Source organism: Dama dama, chromosome 18 (genome assembly GCF_033118175.1).
Source record: "Dama dama isolate Ldn47 chromosome 18, ASM3311817v1, whole genome shotgun sequence".
Taxonomy (NCBI): domain Eukaryota; kingdom Metazoa; phylum Chordata; class Mammalia; order Artiodactyla; family Cervidae; genus Dama; species Dama dama.
This window is the reverse complement of record NC_083698.1, coordinates 95,387,107-95,407,490: the sequence shown is the minus strand read 5'-3', so window position 1 is coordinate 95,407,490 and position 20,384 is coordinate 95,387,107. Positions and strand designations below refer to the sequence as shown.

Genomic DNA, 20,384 nt, shown 5'->3' with positions numbered 1-20,384 from the left:
ATAGTTTATAATTGTATTACCAAAAAAAAAAAAAAAAAAATTAGCCTGGGCAATGAGAGTGGCCAGCAGGGGCAGAAGCAGGGTTTGAATTCACCTCAGTTTCTAGGAGGTCCATAAGAGTCTGTCAGAGATTCAGCCTTAGCCCACAGGAAGCCACCCCAGCTGTGGGGCAGGGAGAGATACCCACCCTTGGAGGAGCCAACTTTTGAAGTAGCACTCTCTCAGGTGGGAGGAGAGGCTATGAGTCCTGCCATTGCAAGAGAGAAGTGGGGCTCCAACCATTCAAAAGCAACCTCCTCTTTCTCCCACCTTCTATGAAGGCATTGCCTTTACAGAGAAAGGTTTGGAAGAATCTAAAAGGTTGGTGCAAACATAATTTTGGTTTTGCATTGTTGAACTTTGCTGTTTGATATTGGAATATATTCTTAAATAAATGTGGTTATGTTATACATCATTTTAACACATACTTCTCGCTTCATTTTATTTTGCTAGTGACTTATTACTAGCTGTTCATTTTACATTTATTTTAGACTAGAGAAATGATGTTATACAAAAAGCAAATTTTAGCAATTTTCCTATTCGAGTTCAAAATGAGTTGTAAAGCACCAGAGACAACTCACAACAAGAATGCATTTGGCCCAGGAACTGCTAACAAACATACAGTGCAGTGGTGGTTCAAGAAGTTTTGCAAGAGACAAGAGCATTGAAGATGAGAAGTGCAGTGTCCAGCCATAGGAATTTGATAACGACCAATTGAGAGGATCAATGAAACTGGTCCTCTTACAGCTACACAAGAAGTTGCCAAAGAACTCAACATCAATCATTCTACAGTCATTCAACATTTGAAGCAAACTGGAGAGGTGAAAAAACTTGATAAATGGGTGCCTCATAAGCTGACAGAAAATTAAAAAAAACTGTTGTTTTTGAAGTCATCTTCTCTTATTCTGCAGAACAACAATGAACCATTTCTCTATCAGATTGTGATGTGTGACAAAAAGTGGATTTTATACAATAACCAGTGACAACCAGCTCAGTGGTTAGACCTAAGCTCCATAGCACTTCTGAAAGCCAAATTTGCACCAAAAAAAGGTCATGGTCACTGTTTGATGGTCTGCTGCCCATCTGATCCACTACAGCTTTCTGAATCCTGGTGAACTCATTACACATGAGAAATATGCTCAGCAAATTGATGAGATGCACTGAAAATGACAATGCAGGCAGCCAGCACTCATCAACAGAAAGGGCCCAGTTCTCCATGACAATGCCCGACCGCACACAGCACAACCAGTGCTTCAAAAGTTGAAGGAACTGGGATACAAAGTTTTGCCTCATCTGCTATATTCACATAACTTCTCACCACCTGACTACCACTTCTTCAAGCATCTCGACTTTTTGCAAGGAAAATGCTTCCACGGCCAGCAGGAGGCAGAACATGCTTCCCAAGTCCTCATCAAATCCCAAACCATGGATTTTAACACTACAGGAATAAGCAAACTTATCTCTCATTGGAAAAAATGTGTAGACTGTGATGGTTCCTATTTTGATTAGTAAAGATGTAACTGGGCCTAGTCACAATGATTTAAAATTCACAGTCCAAAACTGCAATTACTTTTTCACGAACCTATGCCTCCTAGGGACATGAGCATGCTGAGCTGAGAGAAGGCACATAACCTCTTTACCTCCCTTGAGAAAATACCCTGGGGTGAGCCGTATGGACAGTCATCACACACCTGCTCAGAAAATTCTATCAATGTACTTGCTTACACCTCTTCTTTCACTCCTCCTTCCATGCCTACCACTACCCACCATTAGTTTAAAATTAAAATCAGTTTGTGCCTTCCTTCCCCTGGATATGGATGTGGAAATTAACTTATGAGAAGTCAGAGCACAGCATGGAGTGGTGTTTTAACCATGGAACGGGTTAACGAGTCTCAGTTAAACTGACAGGGGTATTAATTTTTACTATACTATTTACCTTTTTTTGTGGCTCAGTGATTAAAAAAAAAAAAAAAAAAACCACCTGCCAATACAGGAGACATGGGTTCAATCCCAGGACTGGGAATTCTCCAGGCCAGAATACTGGAGTGCGTAACCTTTCCCTTCTCCAGGGTAATCTTCCCAACCCAGATATAGAACCCAGGTCTCCCACATTGCAGGTGGATTCTTTACCAGCTGAGCCACAAAGGAAGACCACACGTGTGGCTATATTACTTTGAACTGAATTATTGAAGATACTGCCAGTCACCCTCATTTGAGATACCTTCACCTTTCTCAAATCAGTATCTCAGGAGAACACAGTTAGAAATTAAAAGGGTGGGAAGGAAAAATATCCTTAGATTATCAGTTGTTCATTACATATTCAAAAGACGAATGGTAACTCAATTATTCTGGATCAGCTGTTAGCCCATTTGGACGAAAATGTCCTTCAGCAACAAAATGGCTCCAATGGGTTGAGTTTGGCTGGAGAGCTCTGAAATGCCAGAAGCCCTGATTTGGGGGTGTGAACAAGACAACTTTGCAGAGACTTTTTCACTCTATTGCACTTCCTTGGCATTCACTTGTATTTCATCATTCAAAATGGATAAAAATTTTAGCATACTCCAAAACTTCCTCAAATCCTTGGAGGAGCAAATCAAAATCACTACCTTATGTGTCATGAGCTGAGGGTATCAGAATGATTCGGAGTCATTGAATCTGCCTTGGATCATTTTCCAAATCTTCTACCCTTAATTATACTTGTCTTCTCTTTGATTTCATGACAATCCATGGAGGAACAGCTAAATTATTCTAGAATGATAGGTAAAGAGTGACAGTCCTGAGTCACAGTCAATTCATTTTCTTTACTGAAATAATCACTGCTTCTTGCAACATCACTTGGATTGAAATATGGAGGATTTGATTTGTTCTTGAGGGTTACTGAAAAAGCTAAACCATGAGATATCTGAGAGAATTATTCCTATCATTATAAAAGCAAAGTCAGATAAACTGGGCAGTTATCTGCTTCATTATTTGTCCACTGTCGATCACGATAGCTGAAACAGAAATTAATGACAGAATAGTTGACTTAGGTGTGCTATACAATGTCTGAATATATCTGTCATGGACATATGTTATTTTTCCAATTTTTATACACAGTGGATCAATTTGCTGCCAAAAGTCTACAGAGCAGCCATTTCACCAGCTTACAAACCATTCTACTATGGGAGAGGAAAAGAGAGGGAGAGAGAGATTTTTCTCAAGGAATACTGTCTTGTATATATGCAAACAAATAAATGTTTTCATTTTGCAAGGCCCCACTGAAAAATGTAAAGTGTTCATTATGCTTCCATGATACAATGTATTGGTAACTATCCAGCTATATAAGTTTTTTTCCACTATTTTTCAAGTATTTTACATCCACCTAGAATTCTGCACCATGCATATAAACTAGAGTAACAGCAATCAAAATATAATATAATGTCCACTCCAAAATGAACCAATTGGCCATTGTAAACTGCTTCCATTCTAAAAAAAAAAAATAATGTGTAGTCACTTATAGGGCAATAACCAATCACTGGCCTCCAAGAAAGGAGAAAACCAGAATGTACTATGTAATGTAAACATTCTTAATTACTTAAAACTCTAATTAAACCTATTTTGTGAATTCTAGTATTTTAATTATTTGAATGTTAATTCTTCAAATGTCAAATACTTAAATTTCATAGTTTTATTTTAAAAATTATCTGTAGACAGGAATATGAGGGTGCAAATAGTGAAATAAGGGAAAGTCTTTTAGAGGTTTTTAAAGATTCAATTAAACAGTCATATTTATACCTTTTTCCCCATTTTTCCTTTTTTTCTTTTTGCTGGAAAAGCATTAGTTAAACCACTTTGCAATGGTAGAAGACTACAGTTTTTAAAGTGCTTTAAACACTAAATTTCTAATATTTTACATCTGCCTAGAAACAAACATCTATATGTCATATTTTAAACAAAGAAATAAGAAATAAGCTAGTTTTTTTTTTTTTTTAACTCATAGATCTACCCATAAGAGAATACAATGAATAGAAGCAGATGGAAGGAAGGGTGAGTGGCTCCCAACAATATACAGAAAGACAAGGTAAATCTTGCAAGTCAATTCCCTGTAAATCAATAAACTGATTTACAGATAGATAGACAGATAGGGCTGAACAAGCATCAACATAAGGCATTTCACAATCCTTGTGAAAAGATTAATCTGATATTGACACCTGAAAACCTCATTATAAAATTGACCTATGGCATGTATTTTGGGACAGCTCTAAGAGAAGGATCCAGCATAGATATTTGGAATCAATAAGATTCCTAAATTGGACTGGGTACATACTACGTATAGGCAGGGCCAATGTCTCCTGAAAAACACAATGCATGCTTTCAGAGGTTCCACAAATGGTTTCAAAAGGCATATAGACATTAAATAGCATCAACTCCCATAGCAAGTTATTTCCTCTTTAATCAATATGATTATGTCAAGAAACAAGTCTTATTTTAGTGCCATTGTATCATCAAAAACTCTCTGGCATGTGGTAAACTACTTTAGTAAACAAAAAACAAACAAAACAACAACAAAATCTCATAAGCAGACTTCTATTTAACAGGTATCCAAATAAACTTCTACTTCCTGAGTTGCAAGTCACAAACTGACTTTTAGGTCATGGTATTTCACCAAAGGTGTTCCAAGCAGTCTTGCTCTGCTTGGACATGAAATAGCCTTTAGGGAGCTTCAACACACACACAACTCTAAAACTGACTGACAAAAGGAGTGTTCTGTGTTTTCTTGAACTCATACTTCTGTGGTCAAGATCTCTATCACATGAGAAATATTTTAGCTTTAGTGTTTCATCACAGCTGATGATGCAAGCATATTCAAGGGACATTTAAATTTTGTTGAGCTTTCTTTTCTTTCACATCTCTATCTTCAACCAGTCCTGATGTCACATAAGGCAAATACCCAGCATAATGCTAAGGCAGATTTTCTTTCAACTGGATACAACAATGATCTGTTACCTGACCAAACAGACTGATCCCCTGCCAATTTATATTTAATAATTAAGATCAAATAACATAACAATAACAAATACTTTAAAAGAGGCTAATAAATAACTTGCAGAGAATGTGACCTCGATAACATTAAAGTACCTGTCTGGTCAGCTTCCTTAAGTGCATCAATGTTTCCAAAATTTCCCCTTAAGAAACCATGGCCGATCAGATCCCACCCTCAGGGCCTCCACGTGGGGGCCAAGGCCAAACTTAAAGAAGCCCAGTACTCTAGCCCATGCTACCCCTTTCCCTGAGTGGCATCACCTGCCTCCTTCACACTGGAGTCTCTGCGAGTGCCAGGCTCATCTTCTCCAGGAAGTCTGCTTCACTTGTCGTATGCAGTGTTCAGTTTTCTCTCACCCTAGTCCAATAGCACCTTCCACGTGCTTCTAAATTATAACATGTAACACACCATGGGCATATTTTTTTGCATGTAAGTTTCCCAGAAAAACACCCTCCCCTCAATGCAAGGTTATAGAGAACAGGACTCTGTTATCAACCATCTGTGGATCTCCAGCCACAAAACCTACCAAGGTGTTATACTCTGGGAGCAATGTAATACCTCTACATTGAATGAATGCATTACTGCATGACCTCAGAATTGTTGCAAATTTCTGCACTAGGGGAAAATCAGAAAAATCCTCTCATCATCTCTTATATATGGTAGAGGGTGGAGGAAATGTCTGGTATATAAATTCAAAAATGTGACTGAATGAATCTCTAAGTGGTGTTCATGAGGAATTCAAAATGAGATGAAGTCCCAGTTTCTTATGTTTTAAAAATCCTTATTATTAAATACCTGCTACTTTACATTTTTAGCTGAGAATGCTGTACTACTTACTTATTTATACTACAGTCTAGCATTTTTCATTTAAATAAGACCCTTTATCATTTTCCCTTAGTTTGTTAGTAGCTGTCATATATAAAATAACCACAAATAAAAGGAGGTGGAATATAAATGTTCAGAGACAACGCAGCATGACAAGACGAGGTGAGAAAGGACGTTGCACAATGCTGGCCGGTTCCCCAGGGGACGAGGAATATGGGGCAAGTCACATCAGGAACCTCGTGGCTGTTCAGTCCAGGTACACACACATATGCCAGTGTATGTATACTGTTCTTCTCTTGGAGGTGTAGTCTTTCAGAATCTTTTGATTCGCTATGTTGTGCAGGCCTCTGCTGCTGTAACTTAAAATACCACACTTTTTTTTTTGCTTCATGAAGCTAAGGCTAAGTTCCTTCCTGAAATCCTTCCTCAGCTTCTAAACTCTCCTACCACAAAGAAATTTAATTTCAGCAAGGGAAAGCCAGAGAGGAAGTTTCCCAGGTGGGAAAGCAAATGAGAAGGGGAAGAGGAGAAGGACATATTTTGACAGAATCAGAGCACCAAAGGATTCTGGGACCAAATCAGAGCACCAAAGGATTCTGGGACCAGTGTCACCGAAACACTTTATGCTCATGTGTGTGAATACCCTGGGACCCTGAAAGCCTAGGATATGGGTTCCCGGTCAGCCTTGGTTCAGGTTAGCTGGGTAATTAAGCACATGTCATTTCCTATTCTGTGACTTGGTTTAATTACCTATAAAGTGAGGAATGTGTCTTTTCCAGGGTTGATCTGTGACTCAGGGAATTTCTATAAATTATTATTTCATGCTTTAATTTGCATCAACTCTAGTAAATGAGAACCATTGACTCATTCAAGGTATATTAATTTGCTTGGAGTCTGTTAGGTCAACAAAAATAATGTGGTTGAAAAATAGAAATGGTATGTTCCTTCTTCATGCCAATTCAACAAACATCAGAGACAAGAAAAAGCTTTGCTTCAGAGTGAAACAACATGTTCTAACTGGTGCCACAATGTACAATATACATCACAGGGAAAGCATTGCCAAGCAGGGAAAAGCAAAACTTTAATTTTTTCCACTTGGAATTAAAAGTGTTTTTCATTGCATTTTATGCCTACAGCTTTAGAGTTTCAACCAGGTGCCATAAAGCTCATGAAAGAGAGCTTAGAGCGTTCGATGACACTTTATCATCTCCCTGGGCTCTATGCAGAACGGTGAATTCAGAGTGGTGCCCTCTAGTGGAGAAACACTCTGGTTGCAAGTTCCTTTTCCTGGGAGAAGAATCAGATCTACAACTATTGGGGATTTTTGTGTGATGGGGGCACCATTTCAAGTGATTTATGTCTTTATTCTTATCTGTGATACCGCATAAACAGCACACAAGACTTGGTTAAAGAGTCCCAAGTCTGAGTCCTGGGTTGTCCATCACATAACCATGTAAATTTGGGAGTTAATTTCTGAAAGTCCCAGAGTCCATCAATTATGTGAGCGTTACCTTCCAAGATGGGTTGTGGTATTAATTAAATGAAGTAATACATCCACATGTGCTTTTTAAAATGTAAAGTATCCATTTTTATTATAAGTAAAGTTAAAAATAATACTGAGACCTTTCAATGATTAAATCAATATTAATAAAGTACATCTCTGAATACTAGGTAAATCAGCATATATTTGAATTGTTTTTAAGTTTTTTTCATATTTATCATCTGTGTCAATCTCCTCTCATACTTATCAAGCATCTTCTCTGAACTCATAATTGCATTATTCAAGTAAAAAAAACTTTCATGAAATTTAAATAATTTACTTAAGAATTATCTCAAATCAACTGAAGAGTTAACAAGAGATCTTCCAAGTTCCTGGACTTAAATAAACACAAGAATTACAACAGTTAACAAAATCAAATAATTTAATTAAAAATGTCACGTATAGAAATCCCAGGTTTCCCTTGTGGCTCAGCTGGTAAAGAATCCACCTGCAATGCGGGAGACCTAGATTTGATCCCTGGGTTGGGACGATCCCCTGGAGAAGGGAAAGGCTACCCACTCCAGGCCCATTCTGGCCTGGAGACTTCCATGAACTGTATAGTCCATGGGTCGCAAAGAGTCGGACATGACTGAGTGACTTTCACTTTCACTTCACAGAAATCCCACTTTAAATAAACATATAGAGAGTAAAAGTATGATAGAAATATGACACTTTAACATTTGTCCAACTGAAGATGAAATTCCTTCTCAAAGAGCTTCTCAACAAGCTACTTTTGTACAGAAGCACCTAAAATGTATGCGTGATTATCTATGGATGGTGAGATTATCTATCATTTTTTCCTTCTTTTTATTCTTGTATATGTTAACAACATATCACCAAAATGATCTTTATTAGGGGTAAAAGCATTATCTTAAATGAATTCAAAGCAACAGGTAATTCTGTGGGACGTGGAAATTGACATCCATGTTTATCATTTTACCTACCCAAGAGGGTAGAACTCCCCTCCTCTCTCCCTGGTACTGTCTCCAGGTAGCACACACGTACCTTGCTACATGCAAACAGTGGCAGACTATATACTCGCAAAGCATTCCTCCTGTTTTCCCAGATGTCTTTATGTATCACCCCAGTCCACACACTCTATCTGTCCTTCCTCCTGCTCTCCATCACATGTTTTTAAGACTAAGAACTTTTAAAATTAAAAGCACAGTCAGTAATTAATATAACACTTTTCTGTCTGAAACTAATCAATTAAAATGCTACTATAACCAAGCAAAGTAATCGATCTTTTCAGGTCTGCCTCTATGGTAGTACTACAGAATCAGAGAGAAAAGCCATGTTCAGGATTAGCCAGGAAGACAGACGGAGAGGGACTGCCCAGGGGCGGGGCAGTGACACTGAAAGTGGGAAGGTGGGGTTTAACTGGGGCAGATTTGAGAGTCTGAATCAGGTGGCAGAAGCAGAGTACAATGTGGGAAGGAGAGGGAGGAATTAGTGTTCAGCCCAGCCCCTCCAAGCACACTGTGTCCTCATGTGTAGGTTCTGAGGCCAACTTAAACCTCCGGGAAACCCTAGACCACAGAACTGCTATGCTCTGAGCCACAGGAAAGTTCCAGCTTCCCGAAGACACTGGATTGTCTTCCTGAAACCCCTATCAGCCAAATCACAGTTCTTAGTTCACTTTTCTCAGAACACCATGAACTTTCCTTCACAGGACTTACTACAATTTAAGCATAAATTTTATTTATGTGAGTTGTGAACCTTATAAGCAATGGGATTCTGATAGAAGGGTTAAAATGGTCCCAGTTTATATATGATCACCAAACTCAGAAGGACTCTGTGGACAGGCCCCCAAAACTGCTAGCCTGGTTAGCATTTCCAAACCTCTCCAAAAGTCAGTCCTGGATCGGACAAGTATGCGTAAAATCTCACAAGTCTCAGTTATTATCATTTGGGTTCAGAATTACTGTAAATCATCTCATCAACCTCTTTAACTTTTATAATAGATTTTATAATTAGTGCCCCGAACCACAAGAAACAAAATAGAGCATAAGAGAGAAGACATATTTCTCTTTATTAAATACCTTTGATTATGGATCTAGAGCAACCCCATAATCAAAAATAATGAAATTACTTGTAGGAGTGGACCTGAACTGCTCAGTCAACACCAGTCTGTCTGCTCTGCATGATCTGTGAACTGGAAACTAATTATGTAACTATAAATGGGCCCACGTTAACCCTTAATCCTCACAGCATTTACCAACTAATCTATTCAGCACACAATCTCACTCACCATGAGGACCATAAAGCAACTGTCCTAAAACTGGATGCATCTTCTCAATTTGCTCTTCCTCTTCAAACATCTGAATGTCCCTTTGATGGCCCATCTGAGTTCAGCTTCCAGCAATCAAAACAGTAGCTAGATAGAACCCTCCCAACCAACCACTACAATATTGTAAAGTAATTAGCCTCCAACTAATAAAAATAAATGAAAAAAATAATAATAAAGTAAAAAAAAAAAAGAAGAAGAACAGAGAGGTGATTGTTTAAAAAAAAAATCAGTTAATCTCTCAGGAGCCTAGAAAATAGGATTTCTCTCTAAATATATCAAAATGAATTTCTGACTTCTGTTAATCCATCACCAAAGCCTTAACGGGGCTCCTACCAGAATTGTGTGCACAGGCTGTGAGGAATTGCTCCTTTGGTCTAATACCTTGACCAGCCCTCTTCTGTTTTCCAATGACTTTTCTTCTTGTGAAGTATTTTTGGTCCTAGAAACCAAAGCAGGTTATGTTCCTTCTCTTAGAAGAGAATTTAAGTCAAGAATGCCTTTAAAAATAACCCCATATGAGTGAAAACATACTGTACTGTGAAGCCAAAAAAAACAAAAAACAAATGAACAAATCTAACAAAACAGAAATAGATCCACAGATACATAGAACAAACTGGTGGTTGCCAGAAGGGGTGGAGGCAATGGACAGAGTAGGTGAATGGATTGAGAGGTTCAAATTACTAGATATAAAATAAACAAGTCACAGGGTTGTAACATACAGCACAGGGAATATAGTCAATAATGATGTGTATGGTATAAAAAAATCAAATCACTATGTTGTTACACCTGAAACTAATATAATATTGTAAGTCAACTATACTTTGATGACATAAAAAAATAAGATAAAAACACTATGTATGATATTATAATGGTAGATACATGTCCTTATACATTTGTCCAAGTCCTCATGACACTAAGAGTGAACCTTTAGGTAAATGATGGTCCTTGAGTGATTACGACCTGTCAAGGTAGCTTCACCAGTTGTAACAAATGCACCACTCTGATGAGGGATGTTGATAATGGGGGAAGCTGTACATGTGAGGGGCAGGGAGTATATAGAAAACTTCTATACCTCTCTCTAAATTTCCCTGTAAATCTAAAAGTACTCTTTAAAAAAAGCAAATCTTAAAAAAGAAAGAAAGAAACATTTACCCCAAAGGAGTTTCCTTACCCAAAACGTTTATCATGGAGCATTGGTTTTTGTTCCACTGTCATCATTATCAACAGAGCACGCGAGGGTAGGAAAGGTGAGCTCTGAGAGTCTCCCTGAAGGGGTGAGGAGCCCCTGTAGACAACCCCTTGTTTACTCTGCCTGACTTTATAGGGAAGCCTAACCACCTGTTCTTTGAAAGGGTCTCCCCACAGGCACTTTTACCCCCCTCCCACTGTTCATCCTCATTCCCACTGTTAAGTACTAAAGAGATCGATACCATTAAGTAGGTCATGAGGTTGAAACCTTATGATGAACAAGTTTCTTTATGAAGATAATCCCCATTTCACTAAAAGCTTTACATCCTGGGGAAAGGAAAACAAAAACTACCCTTGTCATGACTCACCAAAAAAACCAGACTAAAAGGTGTTTGTAGTACATTCTATGCATTTTAGGGTCTGTTCACTCACAATGATCCTGCTTTCTTTGGGACATTCCCCTGAGAGTATCTTTTTTCTTTTATTCCCCATAATGATGACAGCATCATAGTGCTGTGATGTGGCTGTAACTGATTGGCCAGAAGTTGGCATCTGAAGGAAGCTGGACCAAGTAAGTGTGCACCTTCAGAAATCTGGGCGGAGTTCTGAGGTGTCCAGTCAGTTCCTGGCTTGTGATAGATAATGGTGGGAGTGGAAACACTGTAGTGTCCACAATCCAGAAGGAAGGCCTCCAAGCTTCTACTGCAGGAACCCATTAACTATCCCTAGTTCCCAGTCATCTCAAAGCACAGCTCTTCAATTTTTCCCAGCCCCTGTGAGATACCACAAAATTCTTTTTTCTATAAGCTAGCTACCTCACTTCATTTCTATAATAAATAATGACTTATTTAATGCCTCTTTTGCTAAAAACTCATTTGAGTGGCACAAAGTGAAGCAAATTATTTGTATTTGGTCTTATTTCTGACACAGGTAACCATCATTGCCTGCGTTGCTGGAGAGGGTATGACTATTCAACTCTCCACACACTACCCTACGAAGGAACATTTTGTGTCCAGTCAGTATCTGCTCTGATCTTGCAATTATGTTCTTGTTTGGATTGGCAAAGCAAGCTATATAGAACTTCTTTCTCTATCTCTACAAATTTGCTGACTTTATCCTGAAAGATTATAACTCACCATGTGATTATAGAAGTGAATTCTGGGAAACTATGTAGAAGGATCCTGGATGTATGTGAATGACAACTCACCAATCAATTCACTGTCTTTCTCAGACCTGTGTGTGTGCGTTTTGGTTGCTCAGTCACGTCCGAATTTTTGTGACCCCAGGGACTGTAGCTTGCCAGGCTCCTCTGTTCATGAATTCTCCAGGCAAGAAAACTGGAGTGGGCAGCCATTCCCTTCCCCAGGGGATCTTCCTGACCCAGGAATTGAACCCAGGTTTCCTTCCTTGAAGGCAGATTCTTTACCATCTGGGCCGCCAGACCTGCATTGCTATAATTTAGCAAATGGCAGCTACAGTTAACTTGACAAATAGGTGGCTACCAGCCTGGTAGTTGTGTAACTTTTTATGTTCTTCTTTCTTCTTATTTTTCATAAACCCCTTGGCACCTCATGCATAAAAGAAAGGATAAAAGAATGAATAAAGGTATAGACAAATAAATGAGATTCCCATATGAGGTCCAAAGGTTGAATAATGTTATTCTCCTCTGTGAAACCCAGCAGAAGAAACACACATAAATATGCATACATATACACACATACAAATATGTTTCTTACTATTCAGTATCATATGTTAGGTTTAAATTTGTGCAAAGTGTATATAATAGATGTGTATATATCATAGGAAATACAGATGTACATATGTAGGTACATACACATATAGATGTATATAGATGTACATATAAAGTAAAGTAAAGTGAAGTTGCTCAGTCATGTCCGACTCTTTGCGACCCCATGGGCTGTAGCCTACCAGGATCCTCAGTCCATGGGATTTTCCAGGCAAGAATACTGGAGTGGGTTGCCATTTTCTTCTCCAGAGATCTTCCCAACCCAGGGATCGAACCTGGGTCTCCCGCATTGTAGGCAGACGCTTTACCGTCTGAGCTACCAGGGAAGCCCATTTGTGTGTGTGTGTGACAGAGTCACTCTGCCTTGTCTGACTCTGCGACCCTCTTGGACTCCAGCTCCTCAGGCTTCTCTGTCCATGGAATTCTTCAGGCAAGAACACTGGAGTGGGTTGCCATAGCCTTCTCCAGGGGATCTTCCCAACCCAGAGATGGAACCTAGGACCCCTGCATTGTGGGCAGATTCTTTACCATCTGAACCACCAGGGAATCCCATAAATATACATATATGCATGTAAATATATATGTATATATCATAGGAAATATGCGTAAGAAAGCAAATATTTTTATCCCTCATGTATGTCCTTAGAAGGGACTAATCAGGAACACTTTAAAATGAAGGCAAAAACCACATGATTCAAAAAGGAGATAAATTAAACTCATGAGCTGGTCTGTATTCTGCCCATTTAAAATAATTTAACATGAGTTTCAAAGTGATATTGTAACCAGGTTCACTTCACTGAACCCATTTGCATATTTATCTGAATGCAAAGCACAAGATTAAAGTGAATTGCTGTTTAGCTTTCTTCTCTGGAGTTCTCCACAGGATCCACCTCTTGCTGACAGGCACACCAAAGCCCCTAGGGAAGCATTTACAAAATGGGTTTACAAATTTGTTTATCTGCAATACCCTCCTTGCCAAAACAAAAACTATCACCAGGATCCTGCAACTGAAGCAACTCTTGCCATTTAATCAGCTTCTCCTACTCATCCTTCACTCCATTCTTATTCTGTACAGTTTTAATTTGAGCTTATCATTATCCTATTTGACATTTTAAAAGTTATTTCACACGTGTAGCAAGATATCGAATATTCATTAGGTACCTCTTACACACTTAGTTTTATGTTAGGCTCTGGGTAGGCTCAGAAAAAGTTTTAATGCATTGTGTTCTTATCAAAAGAATAAAACATACACATATTAACATTTCAAATATAAAAGGATATTAATTTGACTCCGTTCACCCCATTTTAAATACCTCTTCTGAGTTTTAGCCACTTTTAATTATTTCTCCTGAATCCTCCCAGAAAGTACATGTTTGTTTATATGTGTAAGGCTGAGGATATATAGGACACCCTCTGATGTATACATATCTCTCTCTATTAATTTAGTCTTCAAAATAGCACATAACACTGATTTTTAATAAAATAAGTGTCTGACAATACGTTCGCTAACTCACCAGCCCTGATATGTTTTTCCCATTAATCCGTCCTAGGGTTAGTCGCTCAGTCGTGTGCGGCTCTTTGCAACCCCATGGACTGTAACTCTCCAGGCTCCTCTGTCCATGGGACTTTCCAGGCAAGAATACCGGAGTGGGTAGCCATTCCCTTCTCCAGGGGATTGTCCCAAACCAGGAATCAAACCCAGGTCTCCTGCACTGCAAGCAGATTCCTTACTGTCTGAGCCATGAGGGAATCCGTTCTAGCTTGGATATTTAACTCTATGTATGGCTTGTCACTTCAACTTCTACTGCATTAAACAACATTTGGTCATGTTCCAACTGAAACATACTGAATGAACTTATTTCTGAAACATTAGGCCCATCTTGAAAAGGATTACTCTATAGCTTGTCTATTTTAGAATTCTACTATATTTTACTGGGGTTTTTTAAGGAAAGGCAATTGATAGCACTAGGACAGGCTTAACCAATGATTTTAACATTGGATCTGAAATGCTGTGAGAAATATTTTTAAAATCCTGTTTATATATCATATGTTCCTTCATTCACTTATTTTAAAATAGTTGCCTAATATGTACCATACCCAGAGAGCCAGGGTTTCCCCGGTGAGTGCAGAGGTAAAGAATCCACCTTCCAACACAAGAGACATGGGTTCGATCCCTGGGTTGGAAGATCCTCTGGAGAAGGAAATGGCAATCTGCTCCAGTATTCTTGCCTGGGGAATCCCATGGACAGAAAAGCCTGGTGGGCTACAGTCTTTGGGGTTGCAAAGAGTCAGACACGACTGAGAACCAGCACCACCAGAGAGCCTTGGTAAAGAAGTGCTAGCTTAGAAAGATCAGAGGAGGAATCGAGGGCCTACAGCTCAAAAAGTGTGCTCAGGTGGGACTAGCAGGGAGCAGTCCCATTTGCACGCATGGAAAGCTACAGCTTGTGCACAGAAAACAGACAAGGAGAAAACCCAAAAGCAGCAATTTGGAAACCAAGGTCAATTCTGCAGGTCAACTATGTTTTCATAAGAAAGAGAGAAGCTGCTTGAGCGAGATTTAGGATGTTATAAAGAAATGAAGCTGCTACAGAAGTGAGTTCATCTGTCATAAAGATTTCTATGACATTGAAAATTGCTGTTACTGACAGTGTTAAAATAACTACATATTTACGTCATCCAACAATAAATGTAAAAGAGTTTTAAAATGATAATACCAGTTTCATTACTAACAACCAGAAGCCTGAATAATCTTTAAAATGTGTTTGCAACTCTATTGTTCTTAAAGTATATTACATTAATATATGTAGTCAAAGATTGCTTCTAAGCTACTTGAAATAATTTATTTTCTCCATGGTTAATATTGTCAACTCTATATATACAGTTAAGTGCATTCACTTTGCTTTTTAATCTATAGATACTCTATTGTGTCTTTTCAACTCAATTTAATTTTTAAAATGTAAAGAATTTATGTTTCCAAAGTCAACATTATTTTAAAAGGTGTTTTCAGAGAAAGCTTGCTTTAATATCTGTTCCCTTTTTTGAGTGCTTTATTAAATACATCTGCATAGATATACACAAATGGTTGTGGATCAAATATGCTCTTCTGAACCTTGCTTTTTAAAAAATAATTTTACTTATTTATTTATGTTTGGCTGTGCGGGGTCTTCCTTGCTGGTCATGGACTTTCTAGGTGGGGTACATGGGCTCCTTACTGCAGTAGCTTCTTTTGCTGCAGAACATGGGCTCTAGGGCATGCAGGCTTTGGTGGTTGGACTCTACCAACTAGAGTCTAGTTGCATGGACTCTAGACCACAGGCTCAGTAGGTGTGGCTTTGTTGCTCCCATGGTATGTGGGATCTTCCAGGATCAAGGATGGAACTCGAGTCTCCTGCGTTGGCAGGCAAATTCTGCACCAATAAGTCACCAGGGAAGCCCTGACCATTGCCTTTTTCACTTAACAATACATCCTCAAGATCACTCCATATCAGCTGACAGTGTCCTCCTTGCTTTTTGTGACTGCATAGAATTCTGTCAGGGGAATGAACTATTTTACATTCAGCCAGAACCCTATGAATTGCTATCTGTAACATTTCTAAGCTTATGGGTTAAAGCATTTTTAAAGTTTGGATTATATGGATATAACAGAACTGATTTAGTTAGTATCATATTTCTAAACATGTAGGTTATTTCTAATATCTTCCCATTACAAAAAAACAAAATCCTCTAAGCAATAATTCTTTAGCAAACTCTATACAGATCCTAAATTATTTTATAGAATAAGCTTCTAGAAGTGAAATTTCTGGTTTAAAACTTTTACACTTGTTTAATATTTTATCTCCATTGATTTAAGTCCTATTTGACAGCTTATAGAATAATCCTGAATTTGACCATTCATTAATATCATTCTGTCATCCTGAACATAAAGTTTTTTCAAATCTTACAGATATCAAAAACTTAGAGATATCAAAAAGCTGTATTAAAACAGAAATAAAAACTATTCTAATACATGCATCTATTCTCCACCATGAAAAAATGGCATTGGGTTCTTATACCTATAACATGGCAAACAGTTTGCTCTATCAAACTGAGTAAATAAATAAATGCAAGTTTTGACTGAAGGTGTCATACAAATGAATTTTATCTTCAAAGATTTTTCATTTTAAGTAGTTATTGAAATATAATGTGAATATTTGCTTTGGGTTATAATAACAAGTCTTTCCCTGTTTTATACATGCCCTTTTGCCTGTGGTGCAAATGTAGAAAACTTTGAAGCTATTGCCAAGTTAGAAATCTGAAGTTTGACTTTTCTGAAGAAAATGAATGTGTTCTACACTGTCTTCACTGAGAAGCCACCAGCAGGGATAAAGTCGTCTCTGAGTCAAGTGCAGAAATTCAAGAAGGAAAGAGAGTTGGATGTCTTCCTTCCTCTAGACAGTCATAAGACCTCAAATAATTTCCCCTGAAGATGCATCCCTCAGAAAACATATGGCATAGACGAATTCACTCGAGAATTCCACATAAAGCCATTTGTAGAGGAAACCCTGAAGGAAACTGAAATGACTAGTCAATGTTTTGATTCTGACCAGGGAAACACATAATGAACCTAGTTTGTACCTAGGGAACCACATACCCAGTGACAGACTATAAACAAATCAGCCAACGCCTGAGAGAACAGCTGGTATAAAGATAAAAGAGCTACTATTTACCAAAGATAGATTCGACAGAACAGAGATTCTTGGCCAACAGAAACTACTGGTACACAAGATCCCCAAAAAACCATCTGAGGAGCCATCTTATAGAATATTGATATGAAAGCAACTGTGCTACAGACCTCATCTGAGCTTCACAGCAAGTACAATTAAAGGAATAAAAGATGAGGTTGGGTTGAGGACAGATGGAAGACATACAATATGAGAAAATAGGCTGTAGGCAGAGCTCCACTGAATGGAGCAAATAATTCTGGTAGATGGAGATTCTAGCGATAAAGACTCTCTGCCCTTACTGAAATAATAATTCATATTTTAAGGGAAGACAAGAAACATGTAAACATACAGTTTTTCTCTGCCAGTTTGGGCCCCCTCCCTCCCCTCTGGTGTGTGTTGTGCGGCTGCATTATGCATCAACCAGACCTCCCCAAATGCAGAAATACCTGCTCAACCATAAAGATTAATTTTTCTTCTTTCAGAGCCAGCCACATTACTCCTTAGAAGATAACATTGCTTTCTCAATTGTGTGAGGGATCACAATGATCCACCACTTGCCATGTACCTGCAGATATCTTTGGTGAACTTTATGAATAATGCCAGTGTATCTTTTCCCTTAAGGATAGCAATTGGTACGGGACAGACCCAGTCAGATGACCTGAGAAGATCCTGGTCCACATCTAATGGAAGTTCTGAGCTTAAATACACAGGACTTTATTAATGTTACTAGCTGTATTACTTGTATCCTGCCTATTTTACCGGGTTATTTCTTGCCTTGCCAGATGTGTGACTGAGCCTCTAATAAAAATAATGATGACTGATGACTAGGCAACTTGAAATGACTGATCAAATATATAATCTTATAAGGTCAATGGTTGTTATGTTGTAACTCTGGTTTTGGGAAGAAGCAACAAGAGGGAGTCATTTGCAGGACCATAACAGACTAGCAAGACAGATAGTGCAGAGGCTTCTGGATGCTGTTAACAGGGCTAGTTCAGTAATAGCACAATAAGTGGCCTATCAATGAAACCCTTGCCTGACTTAAGAATGAGCATTCTGAGTACCCTGGGACACACTGATGATGAAACGCCTCCCAAACCCTGGTCGAAATTAAGACTGAAAGGGAGGGACTATAAAATGAAGAACATGACCCACCATCCAGCTCTACAAGAATCAAGTCATTAGCCACGGCAGTCACTGACCTATAGCACACCCTGAAAGGAATTCAGGGTGAGGATCAGGATGAGGCATTTTGTGCTCTGGGAAAACTGGTAGAACTGACTTTCAGACAGATATGCTCAGGAGAAAATTTTGTGAACCCCATTTCTTGTATCTTCCTATATTCAGAGAAGCACTAAAGCCATTAACTTAGAAATATTATTTCCTACAAATAGCAGTAACCAAGATGTATGCTTGAAATACATCCACCCCTTGGCCAATGTCACATATATACTGACCTCTCCCTTACCTCTTTGGAACAGTTTTCAGAGCTCTCTGGGTTGTGATCCTCAGGTTGGCACAAGTAAGTTTTTCCATTTCTTTCTTAGATTGACTATCAATTAAATGTTTTATTGACAGTCTTATAGAGCCAAACACAAGACATCAGTGACTGAAGCCAGCCAGATGACAGGAATGACGAGCACGCCGAGGCGCCAAGGGTGCGCTCGCACCTAAAGACAGCAGGGGCCGTGCTGGCTCAGCTAGTAGTTGCCTCTGAGGAATTTGGGTCCAGTATTGCCTTACTGCAAGGCCTCCCTCATGGGGCTTCCCAGGTGGCGGCAGTGCAGGAGACCTAAGAGACATGGGTTCAACCACTGGATAAGGATGATTCCCGGAGAAGGGCATGGCAACCCATTCCTGGAGAATCCCACGGACAGAGGAGCCTGGCAGGCTACAGTCCATGCGGTCACAAAGAGTTGGACACGACTGAAGGGACTTAGCCATTTGCACATTGCCATACTGTCTGATTTTTTTTTTCAAGAAAAGCTAGAAAACTTTTGTGTGAAGAAATCAAACCATTATGTTACCAACACAATTTTTTAAGTTTTAAAAAATTATATATAGGCCAATCAAAACATGTCCACAGGGCCCTAATTTTCTATCTCTATAATTGTCCTCAGGCTATTGGGCCTTACCATCCTCTTCTCCCAAAAGGAATGAGAGAAGCTCAGAAACAACGAACATTACAAGGAGAAACCATCTATTTTTTAAGGGCGATAAATAATTCTTATTTACTTTTGAATTGCACAAGCTTTGTGACATCCCAACTTAACAATGTTCACTCAAAATAACTTCAAATATCTTTTACTTAAAAAAAAAAAAAAGCAAAGCTGAAATAGGACTATCACTTCCCAAATTTCAAACTGGTTCTTAATGGTGCAATTTTAGCCTTTTTCATCTTGCTAACGAAAATGGTACACTGACTAGGCATTTCATGTATTCAAAGGTGCTGACACAGCCCTCTGAAAAGAAAAGACCCATACCTTCCAATAATCAGTTGATTAATCTTCTGACTGAGATAATCAAATATTTTGTGACTGCTTAGACAGAAAACATTACCTGCAAGGCCAGTCTAGTGTATTTTGAGAGCACAGATTGGAGTTGGTATTTTACAGCTCCCAGAAGAGTATTAACTGTATTTCTATCTCTTTTCAAAGGCAATAGCTATTTCTAATCTGAAAAAAAAAATTTTTCTATATATTAAAAAAAAAAATCACCCTGCCTCTGCAAATATGATTTTTTTAGAATGAGGGAATTTACAGTTGCAAAGCACACTGGAGGTCATTCGGGTCAAACCTCTGATTCAGCGGGGAATTCATGCTGTAGAACCTCAACAAATGACTAGTAGTTTCCGCTTAAGTAACTGGTGAAAGTGAACCAGCCTCTTAGGATTTAGGCTCGCATGTAGAATAGTAAAACTGTGACCTGGAATGCTTTCTCTCTCCCCATCTCAAGTCCACACATGACCAAGTGAAAGATCCTGGTTTCCCTGGAGGCTCACTGGTAAAGAAACTGCCTGCCAATGC

At 38.7% G+C, this 20,384-nt stretch overlaps 1 non-coding gene across 1 annotated transcript; it reads right to left on the bottom strand.

Moving 5' to 3' along the window:
* Nucleotides 1–12,906: 12,906 nt before the first annotated feature.
* TRNAC-ACA (transfer RNA cysteine (anticodon ACA)) lies at nt 12,907–12,978 on the bottom strand. Its single transcript has one exon. It is a non-coding gene; the product is annotated as a tRNA-Cys (tRNA).
* Nucleotides 12,979–20,384: the final 7,406 nt, after the last annotated feature.